The sequence below is a fragment of the Hemibagrus wyckioides genome, linkage group LG05 (assembly GCF_019097595.1).
Source record: "Hemibagrus wyckioides isolate EC202008001 linkage group LG05, SWU_Hwy_1.0, whole genome shotgun sequence".
Taxonomy (NCBI): Eukaryota; Metazoa; Chordata; class Actinopteri; order Siluriformes; family Bagridae; genus Hemibagrus; species Hemibagrus wyckioides.
In genome coordinates, this window is record NC_080714.1 from 25389714 (window position 1) to 25409258 (window position 19545).

Below are 19545 nucleotides of genomic sequence, written 5' to 3' on the forward strand. Positions count from 1 at the left end.
CTGTGAGAGTGTTACAGAGTGTCACTGTGAGAGTGTGTTACAGTGTGTCACTGTGAGAGTGTTACAGAGTGTCACTGTGAGTGTGTTACAGTGTGTCACTGTGAGAATGTGTTACAGAGTGTCACTGTGAGAGTGTGTTACAGAGTGTCACTGTGAGAATGTGTTACAGTGTGTCACTGTGAGAGTGTGTTACAGAGTGTTACTGTGAGAGTGTGTTACAGAGTGTCACTGTGAGAGTGTTACAGAGTGTCACTGTGAGTGTTACAGAGTGTCACTGTGAGAGTGTTACAGTGTGTCACTGTGAGAGTGTGTTACAGTGTGTCACTGTGAGTGTGTTACAGTGTGTCACTGTGAGAATGTGTTACAGAGTGTCACTGTGAGAGTGTGTTACAGTGTGTCACTGTGAGAGTGTTACAGAGTGTCACTGTGAGAGTGTTACAGAGTGTCACTGTGAGAGTGTTACAGTGTGTCACTGTGAGTGTGTTACAGTGTGTCACTGTGAGAATGTGTTACAGAGTGTCACTGTGAGAGTGTGTTACAGTGTGTCACTGTGAGAGTGTTACAGAGTGTCACTGTGAGAGTGTTACAGTGTGTCACTGTGAGAGTGTTACAGAGTGTCACTGTGAGTGTGTTACAGTGTGTCACTGTGAGAATGTGTTACAGAGTGTCACTGTGAGAGTGTGTTACAGAGTGTCACTGTGAGAGTGTTACAGAGTGTCACTGTGAGAGTGTTACAGAGTGTCACTGTGAGAATGTGTTACAGTGTGTCACTGTGAGAGTGTGTTACAGAGTGTTACTGTGAGAGTGTGTTACAGAGTGTCACTGTGAGAGTGTTACAGAGTGTCACTGTGAGAGTGTTACAGTGTGTCACTGTGAGAGTGTTACAGAGTGTCACTGTGAGAGTGTTACAGAGTGTCACTGTGAGAGTGTTACAGTGTATCACTGTGAGTGTGTTACAGTGTGTCACTGTGAGAATGTGTTACAGAGTGTCACTGTGAGAGTGTGTTACAGAGTGTCACTGTGAGAGTGTGTTACAGAGTGTCACTGTGAGAGTGTTACAGAGTGTCACTGTGAGAGTGTTAGAGTGTCACTGTGAGAGTGTTAGAGTGTCACTGTGAGAGTGTTACAGAGTGTCACTGTGAGAGTGTTACAGTGTGTCACTGTGAGAGTGTTACAGTGTGTCACTGTGAGAGTGTGTTACAGAGTGTCACTGTGAGAGTGTGTTACAGAGTGTCACTGTGAGAGTGTGTTACAGTGTGTCACTGTGAGAGTGTTACAGAGTGTCACTGTGAGAGTGTTACAGTGTGTCACTGTGAGAGTGTGTTACAGAGTGTCACTGTGAGAGTGTGTTACAGAGTGTCACTGTGAGAGTGTGTTACAGTGTGTCACTGTGAGAGTGTGTTATAGAGTGTCACTGTGAGAGTGTGTTACAGAGTGTCACTGTGAGTGTGTTACAGAGTGTCACTGTGAGAGTGTGTTACAGAGTGTCACTGTGAGAGTGTGTTACAGAGTGTCACTGTGAGAGTGTGTTACAGTGTGTCACTGTGAGAGTGTGTTACAGTGTGTCACTGTGAGAGTGTGTTACAGTGTGTCACTCTGAGAGTGTGTTACAGAGTGTCACTGTGAGAGTGTGTTACAGAGTGTCACTCTGAGAGTGTGTTACAGAGTGTCACTGTGAGAGTGTGTTACAGAGTGTCACTGTGAGAGTGTGTTACAGAGTGTCACTGTGAGAGTGTGTTACAGAGTGTCACTGTGAGAGTGTGTTACAGAGTGTCACTGTGAGAGTGTGTTACAGAGTGTCACTGTGAGAGTGTGTTACAGAGTGTCACTGTGAGAGTGTTACAGAGTGTCACTGTGAGAGTGTGTTACAGTGTGTCACTGTGAGAGTGTGTTACAGAGTGTCACTGTGAGAGTGTGTTACAGAGTGTCACTGTGAGAGTGTTACAGAGTGTCACTGTGAGAGTGTGTTACAGAGTGTCACTGTGAGAGTGTTACAGAGTGTCACTGTGAGAGTGTGTTACAGAGTGTCACTGTGAGAGTGTGTTACAGAGTGTCACTGTGAGAGTGTGTTACAGTGTATCACTGTGAGAGTGTCTTAACGTGTCACAGAGCATGTTACAGAGTGTGTTAGAGTGTGTCACTGTGAGTGTGTTACAGTGTATCACTGTGAGAGTGTTAGAGTGTCACTGTGAGGAGTGTGTTAGTGTGATCCCTATCTAGCAGCTTGTCTCTGATTGCTGGATGTTCATGACTGGGTAGTGGAGTGTGTTCCGGGCAGTAAACCAGAGCTCTCCTCTACTGCTGCACATGCTGGGCTTTGATAGCATTTGCAGTAAGCACTGGATATTACATTTGTCAGCAAAACCAAATCTCACCACTATTATCACATTTTGCCCTGCTCGAGTTCGCAGCCTTGCCAGCCAGAAGGGCCTGCTTTCTCATCACACAGCTGACGCGCATCAAATTGAAAAATTGAATATGAAATCCGTCCGGCGTGACGTCCGCTTTACTCTCATTTGCAATATCTGCAATGGCATATCTGAGCAATAACGTATACATGTGCCCTGTACGAGTGTGTGTGTGTGTATGTGTGTGTGTGTGTTTATGTTTCCGTGCCTAAGAGAGCTGTCATCATTTGCGTGAGTTTAAACGTCATATGTTATAATGCAAACTAATTGTTTTGAAAGAGGTTTCATCACTCGCGGAGGCGTAATTTAATTCCGCAAACTGGCAGAGGCTCACAAGCAGACAGTAATGTGAGGAGACACGAGTCGAGCGCACACTCTCGCAAATATGATTTTCCTGCTGATGGAACATCACTCGGAGCTGCTAAACATAATGGGAGGCTTCAAAGATGCAAAGAGAGGTTTATAACAGTCTGCATATTGACTGGCTTACGATCCATTCATTAGACAGGAGAAGTAAGTACTGCAGTATTTTTCCACCGGTGCCTCTGACAGGCACGTATCCAAGCTCTTAGTTATAAAATATACAGTTGTTCGGTCTTACTTGGAATTCCAAAGCTAGTTAATGGTAGCAGCTCATCGTTATTATCCTCATATCATTGACTTTGACAGGCGTTTGTTCCACATAAACACTACGTGATGAAGACCAGTGTTTACATTCATGACATCCAGAAAGGCAGAAGTCAATAACAGTAGTAACAATCAATAACAAGGCCAATGACAGAACGGCAGGCTTTAGAAAAATATTTCGGGATCATCCATCAAAACTTTTCTCCCGTTCCATTAATAAATGCAATTACCTAAAGCTTTTCAGCACTGTAGAAGGAACGATCAATGGGGAAACCTAGTTATCAGCTCACACTCGTCTCCGGAACGGTCCGAGGCAGCTTCCTATTCTTCCTATACTCGCCTTTGGTTTTTCTTTGCGCTATACATAAAACCTGTAGTATGTGTATGAACATGTGCAAGACATCAGGCTCTACGAAACAAAAAGAAAAACAGGGTCTACAGGGAATTGTGGGTGAAATAGAACAGTGTTTGTTTTTTGCATGTTGGCCTTAATGAATATGCAAATGAGCCCCATTCTACCTGCAAGCGTGAAAGGGCGCAGTGTGATTTACTACACCTGAAAGTCATTAAGGGGAACCATAACCGTGTACAAATGAACACAACCAAATGGTATTCGTGGAAGCCTGTTTCCACCGTTTTAACCCATTTCTGCCAATTTGGTCAGTTTTCCACTCACGTGCCAGCTCTCACCATCAGGAAAAGGGGTGAAGACTAACATGCTTCCTCCTAGACAGCGCACCCTTTATGATCTGTTGCTCATTCGGCATTGTCTCCACCCAGGACTTTGCCGGTAAGTGGATGTGGTTTATCGCTAATACTCCCCTCTACAGTATATAGACATTTATGCAGGTTTATGATAAGATACTTTTCATAAGGAGAGCTAAAGATCATGAAAAATCTTAGTATTCAATGCATCATTACATCATAAAATATACGAACCAATCATGTTTTCATATGCAAATAAAGGCTTTCCTGTAAATTTTTCCAGGAGAAGATGGTACCTGTGTTGCATTTCCAGTTAGAAAATGAATATATTCTAGATTTACTGCTGAAGATAAAACAGGAGATAAAAAAGGAGAGAATTGCAGCCCTTGGTGCTTGGTTACTCACCACTGAGGGTAGACTGGATTCTACATCTCTTGTGAAATGCTTTGGACAAAATTAAAAGAAATAGTAGTGCATGCTGTGGTACTGTGTGTGTGTGTGTGTGTGTGTGTTTCCTTTCCTGGTTTGTTTTGGCTCCCACTCACCAGCTTAGAGAAAAGCATCGCTGCAAACCGTCACGAAGATCGACTTTACCCTTTGATGCAACATTTCCATCCTAATGGGTGTGTTCTCTTCCCGGATGACTCCGCCCACATTTACAGGACATGGGGGGGCTAACTTAATTGTTTGATGAGGATGAAATTTGTTTAAATCACTCGCTGTGCTCTGGACAGTCTACAAATCCCTACCCAACCTTACACCTATAGCAGCAACCTGTTAAAGACAGCTCTCATCAAAACACTAGCTAGAGAAATATCTTTTGTAAGAAACTCCAGTACAGTTCCAGGAACTGGCCCAGGATTATTTTATTTCTCAGCCATCAGTATATATTCAATTTCAGACTTTCTGCGATGCACTTTCAAACACATGTTGCTATGTGCTATATAAGAATTTATATATATTAAAAAAAAAAAAACGCTTGTCAAAGATTTGATCTATTGCAGCTCACAACACACCTGATGTAATCAGCAGCTGTGAGAACAAAACGGATCTGGAACGAGGCCTTTGAGAACGGCGCCGAGGACCTCACAGCTAATAGAGTCTGAAATTTATAAAACGAACCTGTGCACGGCTCACATGCTTTGAATCGATGGCGTCTTTCCCCAGATGATGCATTAATTCAGGATTATATGACATTCTGCTCAGTAGCTGCTTCAGAAATGCGGCCAGTGCTTTTGAAGCTCCATCCATCCTCCTCCTTCTACAATCAACAAAAAGGTTCACGCCGTGTCAAATGCAGCATGCGGCTTCTAAAATAGCTTCACATCTACAGCCCAGAAAAAGGAAATAATAAAATAAAACACCAGGCCCTGAATAAATATACAGTAGCGATGAGGAATAGTTTTGTTTTGTTTACTGAAACTGTGGATTCATCGATTTGAAGAAAATAAATAAATTAATAAAAGCTTTTCATCGGATTCTTCAAGTGACTCTTCGAAATGCGTCGTCGGATTTAAAGGGGAAAGACTTAACAGAATAAACAGGTTGTGTTGGAGATTGTTGAAGAGATGTCAAAGAAGACATAAAAGCTGCTTTATCAGCAGTCGTTCGGATTTCTTGAAAGGCTCCGAGGTTTTTTGTGTGCATTGCATCTGTTGGTACATTTGCACTGGTTTCGGTTGTGAGCATCTTCCAGCTGGCAGCCGTACAATCTGTAAAGAAACCGTTCAGACCGGATGAGATTGTGCAAAGAAGCGCTAAGACGTGCAAATTAAGGTCTGGTGGCTTCTCAGTGGTGGTGATATTAACGATCTTTTTAGAATTTAATTATTTCTTGATAAATTAAGTCATTTTGGATATGATTATGTATGTACACTGATCAGCCGTAACATTAAAACCACTGACAAGTGAAATGAATAACTTTATTGGGATATACTGTATTAGGTAGTAAATGAAGTTGATGTGTTGGAAGAAGGAAAAATGGGTGTGTGTAGGGATCTGAGAGACTTTGACAAGGGTCAGACTGTGATGGCTGGGTCAAGGTGTCTCCAAAACAGCGGGTCTTATATGGTTAGTACCTACCAAAAGTGGTCCAAGGTGAAGCAACAGGTGAACAGCAACAAATTCATGAATAAATTGATTTTTAAAAAATGTACTAATCCTTAATAAATGAACAATTTTAATCTTCGGCAAATTGTTTTGGAAGATCTGTGATGGCTGGACGACCGGGTCAGCATGTCTCTGTAACAGCAGGTCTTGTGTGGTTAGTACCTACCAAAGGTGGGCCAAGGAAGAACAACAGGTGAAGAGATGTTATACAACTTACGCAACTTATACTTATAAGTAGACATGTCAAGCTATACATCCCACTCCAGAGCTCCCAGTGTTCTGAGTTTCCAGTGTGACCACTTCTTCCTGCCTGATCCATCCAGACATTCCACCCCTGGTTGGAGTCTCGTCGATTGGTGGTGCTCACTGCTGCTGTGGATTGATCTGCATGGACAGCCCCTAACCCAGGAGACTGCTGTGGATAGCACCACTCAGAGACTATCATGATGATAGTCTTGGAACTGCCGTTGCATCAGTCAGCTTTCGGCAAGAAGGAATTAGTGCTAAGTCTTCAATGAACTCAGAAACTACTCTGACCTGATAGTTCCTCAGGAGCTCTTGGTTCTTCGTGACTATAAACTGTTAAAGAAAGGACATTATTAAGATTTACATTATTTACTATCCGGTGTCACCCAAATGAGGATGAGGTTCCCTTCTGAGCCTGGTTCCTCTCAAGGTTTCTCTCTCATATCATCTCACTGAGTTTTTCCTCACCACCATCACCTCAGGCTTTGCTCATTAGGGATAAATATTAGGGCTAAACTGTAATTTAACTTTAAACTTCATCATTTTTTCTATGTTTCTATACTTCTGTAAAGCTGCTTTGAGACACTGTCCATTGTTAAAAGTGCTATACAAATTTCACATAAACATACATTTTAAAAAGATCTATTTGTTGATACATTACATTTTTTGGAAAGGGAGGTTTATGTGACATTTTTGTATCTCCAGTGTGAGGTGAAGCTGATTAAATCTTCAGAGTTATTGGAAGGATAAAGAGGTGAACAGGTAACAGGATTATGGATACCTAAGGTGGGGAGCGAAAGCTAGCGCTTCTGGATAGATCCCACAGAAAAGCTATTGAAAAAGTTAAAGCTAGTTGTGAAAGGAATCAGCATCGATCAGAATTGGCATTGCTCAGGAACGGTCTGAGGAACATGACAAAGAGTTGGATCATGGTGTCCTCCAAATTCCCCAGATCTCAAACAAGTCTGATCCATGAAGACCCCACCTCAGAGCACCTAAAGGACCTGCTGCTGAAGTCTTGTTTCCAGATACCACAGCACACCTCCAGAGGTCTTGTGTAGTTCCTGCTTCATTGGGTCAGAGCTTTTTTTTGGTGACACTTCCACTGCACTTACAGGCAGGTGGGTTTTAATATTATAGCTTATTTGTGAAAGTTTCTTTGTATTAATATTCAACAACATGCTTGTTTGAATTTTAAATACGATTTTGGAAGTGTAGTTTATTTTACGTTACGCCACGGCGCTGTTGATTCTGATTGGTCCGAAGATATTGATTAATGAGTTTATTTCATTACTGCAGTAATAACTTGCACAGGGATATTTTTTGGCAGCTGTTCCATGTAAACAGATTTTTTAAAAAATGCCTGTATTTGTGACATTTCAAAGCTTTTCCTAAGTTTTCTGGCACAGTTTCTAGCGAGCATGACATGCCGCCTAATGCAATATTATTTCTATACTGCACAACTTACGTAACTTACGCTTATAAGTAGGACATATCACATAAACATACATTTTAAAAAGATGTAGTTGTTGATATGTTGAATTTTTTGGGGGGAGGAGAGAGGTTTATGTGGATCTCCAGTTTAATATTCAGAGGTGAAGCGGATTAAATTTTCAGAGAGAGAACTTTGCGGTTTATTGGTAAAATGACAAGATGGAGGGGATAAACGAGAGGTTGGTTGAGGGATGAAGCTCGGCTAAAAGAAACTAACTTGTTTGGCAACAAATTCATAAATAAATCGATGGAAAAAATGTACTGCTGCTTATATTATAAATGAACAATTTTTCTGTTTGGCAAATTGTTTTGGAAAATGATCAAAACATGATGTTATTAGAAAATAATCAACTTCAGGCTGGAACAGTAACTCCACTGCATAATGCATCATTGCATTGATTTTCTCCTAGTGTTTAACGTCATATACCGTATATTACTTACCGTGACTGATTTCTGTGTATTATTTCATGAAAGAGACCAAGGTTTATCCATGAACCCAAACTGAGAGACGAGCAATCTTGTTCAGATGCTAAAGAAAGGCCACACACATGCAGAACGCGGACTGCTATATGAATATCCCAGCAATTACGTTCCAAGCAGTTTTTGATTCTGAATAATTTATCACCTCGGATATTTATGGAACGTGAACGGTGTTAAAATCTGTGAACTTTCCTGAGACACAGAGTTGACTCAGGCGAACATGCTTGAGAAAGTATGGTGGTTAAGATGAAGGAAACGGGTCGAGCTTTATAGAGTTCCTTCTAACGTTATACTTAGTCAAGGCAACCTACTGTAACGTATGGCGCTCATTAAAATCCCATGAATTTTGCATGGAGGTGATGTGCCTTAATAGATAGACTCGGAGGTATACGATATCTTTTGAGCACATTTCTGGCCACAAGCTTCAGGATCTTGAACAGTCAATAGGGATTAAATGTTTTTAGTCACATTTAGTGAGAAAAAAAAACATACCAGACTCTCTAAAAAATGCTAGAAGCATGGCTTGGGAAATTGCATTCCTCGTGACCTATCCCACTTCTAATCAAAGCAAATTTTGTGTGAAACATGAGCAGCGAGAGCTTGGTTTAATGTCATGAAGTAATCCATGTAAAGAGCGTAATGAAGCCTATTTGCGGTTCTGTAATTCCTATTAACTGAGAACGAGTCCTCGGGGTCCTTACTATCAACTCAGCCTCGGCGTTTCTCTTTCATGCCGCCGATCAGGTGCCTAAACTTTATACGGCCGAGTGATTATTATAATTTTTTTGCATTATCCTTAATGGTGTCATCGGTCTCTTTTCATAAGGCATAAACAGAAACACAGGAATCCGTCACAGGCTTTAATAATTAATGGCAATAAATACATGACAAAGAAAGGAGAAATGACGAAGATGCACTTTAAAAACGCCTGCTAGGGTAATACGATACAATGAGTAAGGAATACAATAAAACATGAAGACGTTGTGATGTTGCGGGAAAATAATCAATGAAGGAGGCCTCTGAGCTTCAGAATATCAGTGTTTGATTTTTCTTAGATTTGGATTTAATGATATTTCTATATATTATGCGCTGAAAGAAGTAGAAAGAATTTAAAAAAACGAGTGCATTTAAAAAAAAAAATAAATCCATGAATATGTTCATTCATATTTTAGTTTGCGCCAAGAAAAACAAAACGCTGAGCCTAGACTTCATTTCTGTATTTTTTTTTATTAGTAAAAATACATTTTACTTCCTGGAACTTGGAAAATGGCCATATTTCCTTTCCCACAAGTGCAGAATGTCCCGTCTTTCAAGAAAACCATAATATAAGAACCATTTGCATGTGATCAAGTGCAATGTTCACTCATTTGTCTTTAACATCCTTCATACTACATCTTCACACTGGTTTGATTCGGATAAAAAAAGATAAATACCCCGGTGTTCCATCAGCGCTCTGAGTTTACCGCCGCTATGGAAGTCACTCTCATTAAGTCCTGATCATTCTGTCCCTAAAGCCCGAACAGGTGCAGGAGGACTTTCTGAGCCAGTTCCGAGTGAACATTAGTATTAGATGAAATTGCAAAGCTCAGAACATTTTGTGAAGCTTATGACGCTCCAGAGTCAAAAGACGTAACACAGGAAGTATATTCATATCAGAAGGAAATGACTGATTACAGCAGTATCTACAGTATGTTGGACAGAGGACAGGACTGACATTTGGTGTTTTATACGATGAAGCATTAATTATTCCTCATTATGTACCAAAGATATTTGTGGCTAGCTGTCAGGGCAATATATATAGGCAATATATCATTTATTAATCGTCCTACTGATATCACAGAAGTCCGCTTGAGCAATCTGACACATCGTACAATGAGTACAATATGCAATAAAACACTGCTGTTATAGCAGTGAGGTGGTGTGAGCTACTTTTACAGCACCAAAGTTGATTATGTTTCCTCAAGCATCACTTCTTGGTGTGATTAATTCTTTATCATATGCCACAAAGTTTGTCAAAGTTAGCAAATTTTATTTCTTGGGGGGTTGGGGGGGGGGGACTTATTTTAGTTACAGGTAATGTAGAATGATCATTAAAGAAGTTAGATCTTGTTATTACTTATGTTATAGATGTAAGATCTATAGCAAGTTTCTCTTTTTTTAGGACTTTTTCCTCTTTAAACGACTAAGAAAAACATGCAGCTTGTCATGTTAGAGAGCAGTTGCAGCTTCTTCCATAAACTTTGAATAAAAAAATGCAAAAAAATAAAAATTAAATGAATGAATGAATGAGTGAATGAATGAATGAATGAATGAATGAATGAATGAATGAATGAATGAATGAATGAACCCTTCAAGTGCTGATCTAATAAGGTAATGGACACAGAATATAAATTCATATTAAAATATATCACTATGTCTGACACCACTGTCATCATCTCAGGTTTGTTTGTAAATGTAATGTGTACACAGTGTGCAATTAAAAGTATTTTTTATGTTTGCCCATATTACACAAACCTACAGATTATTTCCGGAGTCAAAATTCCTGAATGCAATGCAATATGCATTAATGCTGACATGCACATACCATGTGAGGATTGTGTAGCAGGATCAACCTCGGTGTGTGTACATGCAATATCAGCACACGCACACACGCACACTCACACACACACACACACACACACTCACACACACACACAGCACTCAAATAACACATGAACCCAACTAAGCTGCATTTCTACCGACGTTAAAGGTGTTGCTGATTCTGCTGTATATCTCCATGTAAAACATGACACGCCAAGTATAATTTAAACACTTTGAAAATCAATTGAGCAAAACACGTGTTTGTCAGAACGCACGCTGATTAATAAACAAGTCATGCATTATGAATAACACAGAGTGCAAAAAGAAAAAAAAAACAACAACTGTATTTTATCCTGAACAGGAGCATCAACATTCACTGTGTGAAAGGAAGGAATAAAGGAAGGAAGTGAAATCATGCAAAGCCTGCATGCACACTCCTGTGGCTTATATGGATTAGGGAAAGCTGTTCATCACCAAATACACATCCTTCATGAGTTACAGTCTGCTGTGCTTTCTTCTCCTTCTTTCCTTTTTTTTTTTTTTAAAGAAAAAAAGCTTTGCACATAATTAACCAGGCAGGTAATCATGCATATATATTTACATGGCTCAGGCATGAATATACGCACAGCCCAAACCCTGGTGATGAATTAACCCTTTGTGCATGAGATAATTCAGCACTGTACCAATTCACGCAACACTGCAGATGTTAATTCAGCGTGTCAGGAGCTGGTTCACACCCGGACGGATTTAGGCAGCAGGGCTGGTGTTCATTTCGCTGTGTATCATCCTGCTCTGCGTAATTACTCACAGTAAGTAAGATGCACCATATGGGCAAAATATATATTGCAATACGCCGCAGTTAGTTGTGACACGGCTTGCGTTATGGAAATTCACGCTGACGGATCACAGAGTTCAGGAGGGGTGTGAAGGTTAATTAATGAAGTATTTGGAAAAATAAGAACCACAGGCTGGAAGAAATCGTGCAAGACTTTAAGAGGCGTCTTTATGGAACAGTGGAAGTGTTTCTATGCGTTTTCCCAAAATAAAATTCATAAAAACAAAAAGGCAGAACAGGACTACGTTTAGTACACCTTGAAATGTAAATACAGTGTACCTTTCAACATAATTTAATAGTACATAATTACATACAACTAATCTGCATTCATTAAGGTATTCTAAAATGTAATTAAATGTACGTCACGTGCACCTTCCCCAGGTAAGCAAAATATACACTAAAGGTACCTGATGGTTCAGTTCAGTGCCTTTATCTCTGAGGGTGTATTTATATATTTACAAAACACCAGATTGCAACATATTTTTGTACTGTGATGTGCCCAAGGCATGCAGACACAGATGCAAAATTGCTTTTATATAGGTCTACATCAATGCATCATGTTGCTAGATTATACCGAATACTCTTCAATGGAAATGCACGTGAGTTCAAGCAAACTTTCTGACGCTGAAAGGTGTCATTATGTGACATTCATTCATTCAAACAGCGCGCTGTAAATCATATGCTAATGTAAAGACTAATGTACACTAACTAGTAAGCCGCACGCGCTAGCGGCGCCTCGTCCAAGTGTAATCTCGTGCACGTCGGATTTCTTCTCACCTTTGTTTTCCATGAGCGTTTTAAAGCTCACACCGGGATCCATCCAGCAGCTCGAACTACACGCTGAACTCCTGCATCCATTCAGAAACTTCCGTTCGGTCCTCCCATATCAGCGTTTAGCGGAGTTTAAACAGGGCTTCATTCCCGCTGCTACACTACTGATGATGATGATGATGATGATGATGATGAGAGGAGTTCATAGAGTCGGACCCGGATCATTTGGTGAAGGAAAGTCCGCCGGTTTTCAGATCTAATATTTCAGATGCTGAGCAGAATGAGACTGTGGAAATCACTCTGAGATCAACAGAGAGAGAGAGAGAGAGAGAGAGAGAGAGGAAACGAAGTAATCCCGAGCTGCCCGCGCGCGCTCTTAAACTGAGGGGCGCGAGCGGGCGGCCGCGTGCGCTCGTGCATGAGCCAGAGAGAGAGAGAGAGAGAGAGAGAGAGAGAGAGAGAGCTCCTAATCACAATAAAGCACGCGTTAGTTTTGTAAGGAATGAAACACGTTTTCAGAAAAACAATAAAACAATCGATGATCGTGTGGTGTGATGTTCTACAACAGCACGTCTTGAAGCGGTGTATTCGTCTTTAACCACAGCAATCCTCCAAGAATTGCATTTCTTTTTAAATTAATGAAAGAACATGTTGTACTTTTTAAAACAAAATCTGCCTCCGTGTTTCATCCCTCATGAGTTTTATCAAAGACAGAAAAAATGCACCTTGTCAATTTACCATTAAACCACAAGGCTCTCTCTCTCTCTCTCTCTCTCTCTCTCCTCGAGACTGTTCCCTTTAACTAAAAATTACAGCTTTACCTCTGACTGTAAGATTTCACTAAGGCTGGTGACTCATTCCATAAATCTGAGTTCAACAGTGCTATGGATTTTTCTAATTCTGTGTTGAAGGAAACACTTGTAGCCATCATGTAATAACTATATTAGGACGCTCCACTGAGTCAGAAGCAGGACCAGAAGACCCATAGGTTGTTCATCCCCAAATTGTTTGCCTAAAACTGGAAGCACACAGTTGTATCGACTGTCCTTGTATGCCGTAGCATTTCAAATTCCCTTAAATGGAAGTAAGAAGCTCCAACACTGTTCCAGCATGACAATGCCTCTGTGCACAAAGCCCCTGAGCTCCATGAAGACATCCTCTGTGAAGGTTGGAACTCGAGTCTCCTGACTCAACCCTGCTAAATACCTCTGGGATGAACTGGAACTGAAGCATCCTCACCGTCCCGACATCAGTGTCTGATCTCACTAATGCTCTTGTAGCTGAATGAACACAAATCCCCACAGCCAGGTTTCAACGTCTTTTGGAAATCCTTCCCAGAAGAGTGGAGCTTATTTTAACAGTAAGAAGGAAGGAACCCAAGTTTGCACATGATTTTGGTACGTGATGATAAAGACCATAATATAATGTTTTAAGTGAAAGAAAGACTCAGGTAGAATAATTAATTATCAGTAATTATTTTGTCTAGGTAAAATGATATGCATTAGCACTTTACAGGGTGAGCTGGACCGCATAACAACAGTCCTTATACATTTGACCTTTTTAGATCCCAGAAAACATAAAGCTCAAAAAGCTTTAAATCTAGGTCTTCTCTGGGTCTGCAAAAATGTCATATGTGCAGGTAGTCCTCTGGCTAAGTGTGGCATTATAATGAGAACATTTGTCCATTGCTCTCAGTTAAGAACACAAACTCTGTTACTATAGATTGCAGGTACCTCTGAGCATCTCAGGGTCACAGAGGAACGGCTATCGCCCGGAGCCAATGCTAGATCAACATGCCTGATTCACAGTCTCAGATCGAACCCAAACCCCTCTGGAGACACATCGGCTTGCATTCAAATGTGCAATACACACACATATAGCCAGTGGCTCCAGTTGTGATGTGGTCTCTTCCCAGAGCACATACAAATTTAATACATTTACACACTATAAAGTTTGCTCAATGCTTAAAACAAAAAACAATCTCGGATTTATTTATGCGTGATTATACGGAGGCATCCTTTTCATGCATCGGCTTCTCTGTGTTCCTTTTACACAGGAAAAATAAAAATCACTTTTACTGACCTAATAACCCAAAATAAATCAGTTCACTGGAAATGAATAAGAGAATCGGAGCTGCTCCCAATTTTATACTCTTTCATATAATATCATAAAAGCATCGCAGAAAAGCACGCAGTTGCATTGCATGATGATAGGAATGACGTTAGAAAGGCGTAAATATGCCCTAGGAGTTCTATAAAGAGGTATAATTCTGTGTTCCAGACAATGCCGATGCAGTTTATATTTTTAAAGGAATGAACTTTACAGGGTCTGACAGCATTAAAGTTGCATGTGCTCAGGGAGAATGTTTCAGCACTACATCAGAGTCAAAACCACCCGCTAAGAAAGAGAAGCTCATGTTTGACGGCAAGATGGATGCTCAGGATGCTGGCTTCTATTAGCAATTATTTATATTTTTCTGTCTGTCTGACTGTCTCTGTGGCTGGTTGGTTAGTAGGTTGGCTTTATTTGTTCAATTGTTTGTCTCTTTGCTTATTTGTTTGTTACTTCGATCTGTCTGTCTGTCTGTCCGTCCGTCCATCCGTCCGTCTGCCCATCTATCTATCTATCTATCTATCTATCTATCTATCTATCTATCTATCTATCTATCTATCTATCTATCTATCTATCTATCCCTTTATTTGTCTGTCTGTCTCTCTGTTTATTTATTCTGTTTTTTGTCTATTTATTTCCTTAATTTTGTATTTGTGTGTTTATTCATTTGCTTGGTTCATAGAATGCTTTGTTTGTTTGTTTGTTTATTTATTTATTTTGTATTTTTTATTCTTTTGATTGATTAATTGATTGATTGACTTTAATTATTTAGTTAATCTTTTATTTTTGCCTTTTTCTGTTTGTATTGTAGGTTGATTATTTGGTTGGTGATTTTTTATTAATTTTGTATTGATTTTTCTTTTATTTAATTGGTGTGAGTTGACTGAGAGGATGGCATTTTAGCAGGAGAGGATTTTTAATTTATTTTATTCATTTGATTTAATTGAATGTTTTTGTGTTTGGCTTTTTTGCTTGCTTATTATATTATTATTATTATTATCATTATTATTATTATTATTATTATTATTATTATTGTTCATTGTTTGAGTGCTTTTTTTTATTTAGTCATACCTCTTGTTTATTCAATCCAGACTAAAGGAATCTCCCATAAGCTGACTGCGTATCTAGGCCAAATGCATACCTTTTTGTGTGTTATAGCGATTTCTAGGTTTGTCGCATAATAACTCAATGCTGTCTGTGTTCAGAACGGCTTTTATCACATTCTGGTCGACTTCCCCTTGCTACTTCCCCTTAAGGGAATCCCTGTCGCCATCTTAAAGGCCGTTCCAATACTTTATCAGCCCGAGTGAAGTTTGTTAGATAACCCCTTAGAGGTTCGATTGATCGAGTCAACATGACTGTAGACTTCAGCAGCACTGCTTTTTCAGGAGGCGTTGCAATGTGACATGATTTAATTTAAAGCAGTGGAAAATGCTGGAGGTGTGGTTGTAAATGTAAACAGGTGGAATAAAATAGTATTTTGCTATGTTGAGAGAGGAGGATATCAATCATCTTACTCCATCTACGGTCTATGTGCTGACTTACCAGCGTTACATTACTCTGAAAGGTAATTGGTTAGCTAGTTAATTTTCATTCTAGATATAGTTAGCACTCTATATGCATTAATATTTAAAAAATACTTCAATGTGATTTAATGATCAAGTTTGGGATAGATGTAGGTGGTACACCACTGATGATATAATCCGACTGCGTTCGTCTCGTCTAGTTCCAAAGCTAGCTCATTTTCATATTAGTATGTCAACGTGATTCAGTACATATTGTACAGGGTACGTTTATGTTTGTTCCTTGGCCGACACTAGCGTTTATTCAAAGCAACTTACAATAAAATTGAGGCCTTGATGTTTTGCTCAACGACCCGACAGCTTGGCACTGCTGGGAATTGAATTCAGTAGCCTGAAGCTTCAACCACTAAGCCATCATTGACAACTTCATGCTGGCTTGGTTTAGCACGTTCTTCCCCGTATCATTTCCCCTTGGGGGAATCTTTGTTGTCATCCTTAAGTCCATTCCAATACTTTATCAGCTCAAGTAAAATTTGGTAGCTAATCCCTAGGAGGCTTCATTGATCTTGTCAATATGACTCTTGACTATAGACAATAAGGCACCGAAATGTGACACGATATCCGGAGATGACAACATCTGGAGTATCTGGGGATAGATGACGGAGCTGGAGCATTGAATGATGTGCTGTGGTGATGGTGTTGAGGCGAGTGGGGGGTGGAGTGTGGACAGTATTGGGGTATATGTGGATAGGGAGTGGATGGGTTTGGGGCAATCAGTGGTGGGGTAGGGTTGGTGTTATTGTAAGGGGAGATGGGATGGCAACAGTGTTGTTGTATCTGGGGATAGATGACATAGTTGGAGCATTGAACAATGTTGCGGTGATGGTGTTGAGGCATGTGGGGGATAGGGTGTTGACAGTACTGGGGTAATAATAAGTGGGTAGAACAATCAGTGAGGGGGTGGGGTTAGTGTTGGGGCATGACAAGATGGGATGGGGCATTCAGAATGTAGATGATAATGGGGCATAGGAATAGGGAGTGGTCTGTTTCAGTGATAGGGTGGGGTTGATGTTACGGCAAGAGGAGATCGGAGGGCAACAGTGTTGGGGTATCTGGAGATAGACATTGGAATTGGAACATTGAAATATGTCCTATGGTGGTGGCGTTGAGGCATGCAGGGCATGAGGTGTGGACTGGGGTATATGGGGATAGGGAGTGGATAGAGCAATCACTGAAGGGGTGGGGTTGGTGTTAGGCAGGGGAATCCAATCTTATCCACAAAGGGCTGGGTAGGGTGCTGGTTTTCATTCCAATCAAGCAGGAGCCACACCTGATTCCACCTGTTTAATCAACTGATCTTAGCTTTCAGTAGGCTCAGGTGTGACTTTTGCTTGGTTGGAATGAAACTGTGCCCGCACACCGGCTCTTTGTGGATAAGATTGGACACCCCTGGTTTTAAGGCAATGGGAGATGGGATGGGGCATTCAGAATGTGGATGGCAATGGGGCATGTAGGAATAGGGACTGGTCTGTTTTGGAGCAATCAGTGATGTGGTGGAGTTGGTGTATCTGGGGATAGATGACAGAATCAGTGCATTGAATGATGTGGTGTGGTGATGGTGTTGAGGAACATGGGGGGTGGGATGTGGACAGTATTGGGGTATGTGGGTATAGGAAGTGGTCTGTTTTGGAGCAATCAGTGATGGGGTGGGGTTGGTGTTATGGCAAGGGGAGATGGGATTGCAACATTGTTGGAGTATCTGGACATGAATCACAGTATTAGAGCACTGAATGATAATGATAATGATAAGGTGTGGTGATGGTGTTGAGTCATGCAGGGGATGGGGTGTTGATAGTATTGGAGCAATCAGAGTTGGTGTTGGGACATGAATAGCAACATCTGGGGTATCTGAGGATATACAACGGGGTTGGAGGATTGAATGATTGAGTTATGGGTGGTGATGTGCTATGAAGAGATGGGATGGCAACATCTGGAGTATCTAGGCGATGGAGTTGGAGCATTGAAAGATTTAGATGTCCCCAATGATCACTCATCTGCTCTGTGTTGCCCCTAATTAGCGCCTCTATATAAAGTGCTGTGTTTCAGGCTCCTCTTGTCAAGCTTTTGTTGTTGTCGTCGTCGTCGTCATTGTGTTTGTTGTGTGTGACACAGCCTCACTCAGTCTTCATCTGTTTTTGCTTTATATAATTTATAGTTCTTGTTTTTGTTTGTTGTGCACTTTATCAAGTGAAATCTGCACATGGCCTCAAGTTTCAGTGACAGATGAAAAGAGGCTAAAAAAAAAAAGTGGCTAAAAGTATTTCTAGTTATTTAATTGAAGATTTAGCTATCACTGGATAGGCTGTGATCAGGCTGAAGAGCTTGAAGGCAGTAAAGTTGGCTTCTTATTAGAATCGAAGACAGGTACATTTATTAGAAAGCACATGCTGAGCCTCACTGCAGCCTGAAGTATCCATCTCAACAAGCCTGGGTGATTATTACAGTAACTGTTGAAGTTTAGACAGCAGTTCGATGGGTTACGGTCAGTTTTTGGGCAGGACATTTAATTCCTGACACCACAGAGTTCTCGATATATCTCTGACCAAGAGTGGAGGATATTTACAACTTAATATACAAACAGGCTAAGTCACAACTATATACAATATATACAATATACAATAACTAGTAGAATGCAATAAAAGTCATAGTTATGAGTTCAAGGTTGAGAAGCTGTCAGAATTCCAGTTTAGGCCACACCCACTTTTGGTTTCCACATACAGATATTTGGTGAACTGAACTTGCATAACCACGTGAAAAAGTTCACGTGTGAAACGTATGTCAGTATGGACTTTCCGTATTGTATGCCTCCCGTTATCCCACATTCAATTTCTCTAAAATTAGACAACGAGACCAAATAAATCCAGACATAATGGAGACAGACAAAATGCCCTACAGGGACAGATAAATGAAATGTGGGTTATTTCTGATCTCATTTGTCTTATCAGAATTAAGCTCAATAATGTGAGCTTACACGAGGCTAAGACAGTCGCGCGCAAACGAAATGTCAGCCTGTCCGTTCATTACTGTCGGGCGCCGTGTGTCCATTTGTAAACAACGTCTGGCGAGATTTTAACTTATATCTCCAGAAACGTGTTCTGTTAATAACGTCACCAGTTAGGTCGTGAGTCGCTCTCCAAAGCAGACGTGAACACGGGCAAAATCTGCCCTTACGAAAGGGAGTCAGTCTCCGTGTACGATCACTTCCAGAGATACAGCAGATGTTAATCAGATGTTTTTACTCGCCGTGTCTTTTTGAAATAAGCCTCTAATCGATGGAGCATATCCATGAAAGGATTACCTTCTCCCTCACATCTGAGACTCACCACCACATACCCTTTTTACTTTCTCTACAAACAAAAGCTGCTTTGACTTCCTCAGGCTTTCACACTCCAACGCTTCAAAGTCTGCCATGTAGGAGGCATTTCATTTTCTATATATTATGTTTTTATATATATATATATATATATATATAAAAAAAAAAAAGATCAGCATGTAACTGCAGTGTACTGTACTGCGGGAAAGATAGCGGATGTAAAGAAAAATTTGACGTTTCCAGAGAAACAAGACGTCTATCGTCGGCTGTGCGAAACAAATT

At 40.6% G+C, this 19545-nt stretch overlaps 1 protein-coding gene across 1 annotated transcript in view; it reads right to left on the bottom strand.

The window, feature by feature from the left end:
* The window catches only part of grm6a (glutamate receptor, metabotropic 6a), an 87000-nt gene extending 74384 nt beyond the window's left edge, over positions 1 to 12616 (bottom strand). Inside the window, exon 1 of the mRNA XM_058388770.1 lies at positions 12262 to 12616. The gene's annotated coding sequence lies outside the window, so the exon portion shown is untranslated. The remainder of the gene's footprint in view (positions 1 to 12261) is intronic.
* Between the last annotated feature and the right edge of the window lie 6929 nt (positions 12617 to 19545).